The following is a 1,884-nucleotide window of genomic DNA, read 5'->3' as shown; positions in this document are numbered from 1 at the left end:
GTATATTAAAATTATGTCTTTGTTAAATGTTTTGCATGAAGAAATGGAAGGTTGATTATTGCTATCCAGAGGGAAGGTTTTAGCGTGACGTCACCTATGACAGACAGGAAGGGGGTGGTAAGATACGGGGATTGACCAGTAGAGGGAGCCAGTCAACTCTTGGGCTATATAAAGGGGGGAGCACTGACGAAGAGTTAGAATGCAGCAAGATTTATTTGGGGTCTGATTCTCCGGATATTGTGTCCGTACTTACGCTGGAACCTCGTGGTTTGAATAAAGGCCTTTGAACCCGATCCAACCTAAGCAGACTTCTTGATTGACGACAACACCTTCCAATAACCATACACTACAGGGGCCAGTATGAAAAATGTATGCACTCACTAACTGTAAGTCGCTCTGGATAAGAGCGTCTGCTAAATGACTAAAATGTATAATTGGGTTAACAATCCAGTCAATGTAGCAGCACTACTCCAAACTCTGAAATAACTCCAAGAATACATTAGATGTCTGCATTAATGCGTGTCACCGCATGTTTCAATTATTAACGTGATGCATTAGACCCCCACGTGAAAAACAAATATTGACAAATATGATAAGAGTACTCTACAAATTACATTTAGTTCCAAACAAAAAGAGGTACAAATTCAGATTCCACAACAAAGAAGCCAAAAATGGCTCACTAAAAATATCTTCACAAAAAACACAACAAAACAGGACAAAAAATTCAAAGAAAACTCAGACTTTTTTCACATCAGCACTGTGCTGGTCATACATAACACAAATAACAGCCAGTTGTTTTTGATGTCACATTGTGTTTATATCAGAGAAGACAATACAGATTAAACCATCCATTTATGGAGTTTAAAGACGGCACTGATTATGGGTCACACGGTCACTGTCAGACCCAACATGAACCAGCCTGTGGGGCTGTAGGCTGAGCCAGACAGTCAGTCAGTACTAAACAGCACCCTATTCCCTATACAGTGCACTAGTAGTCAGTCCTAAACAGCACCCTATTCCCTATACAGTGCACTAGTAGTCAGTCCTAAACAGCACCATATTCCCTATACAGTGCACTAGTAGTGGAATAGGGTACCATCTGGGATGTGCTTAGACAGAGCGGTTGAGACTGGTCTGTGATGAACAATTAACAATACCTCACCTGTCATAACACCACTCAAATTAACAACTGAAAATATAGGAGCAATGTTTCTCCAACTAAATAGCATTACATCTTCTCCTGGCTAGATGTAGGCCAATCCAACCCTTTCCTGTTACATTTCCTGTCTGTATGTAGGCTAACCCAACCCTTTCCTGTTACATTTCCTGTCTGTATGTAGGCCAATCCAACCCTTTCCTGTTACATTTCCTGTCTGTATGTAGGCCAACCCAACCCTTTCCTGTTACATTTCCTGTCTGTATGTAGGCCAACCCAACCCTTTCCTGTTACATTTCCTGTCTGTATGTAGGCCAACCCAACCCTTTCCTGTTACATTTCCTGTCTGTATGTAGGCCAATCCAACCCTTTCCTGTTACATTTCCTGTCTGTATGTAGGCCAACCCAACCCTTTCCTGTTACATTTCCTGTCTGTATGTAGGCCAACCCAACCCTTTCCTGTTACATTTCCTGTCTGTATGTAGGCCAACCCAACCCTTTCCTGTTACATTTCCTGTCTGTATGTAGGCCAACCCAACCCTTTCCTGTTACATTTCCTGTCTGTATGTAGGCCAACCCAACCCTTTCCTGTTACATTTCCTGTCTGTATGTAGGCCAACCCAACCCTTTCCTGTTACATTTCCTGTCTGTATGTAGGCCAATCCAACCCTTTCCTGTTACATTTCCTGTCTGTATGTAGGCCAACCCAACCCTTTCCTGTTACATTT

At 42.2% G+C, this 1,884-nt stretch overlaps 1 protein-coding gene across 1 annotated transcript in view; it reads right to left on the bottom strand.

Annotated features, from left to right (window-relative positions):
- Positions 1 to 723: 723 nt before the first annotated feature.
- LOC311126345 (uncharacterized protein C11orf98-like) overlaps positions 724 to 1,884 on the bottom strand; it is an 8,607-nt gene continuing 7,446 nt past the window's right edge. The window contains exon 4 of the mRNA XM_084200348.1: positions 724 to 1,884. This exon is cut by the window's right edge and continues 902 nt beyond it. The gene's annotated coding sequence lies outside the window, so the exon portion shown is untranslated.

The sequence above is a fragment of the Coregonus lavaretus genome, assembly GCF_964263955.1.
Source record: "Coregonus lavaretus genome assembly, contig: HAP1_SCAFFOLD_4873, whole genome shotgun sequence".
NCBI lineage: Eukaryota > Metazoa > Chordata > Actinopteri > Salmoniformes > Salmonidae > Coregonus > Coregonus lavaretus.
Note: the sequence above shows the minus strand (reverse complement) of the source record. Positions and strands in the feature narration are given on the sequence as shown.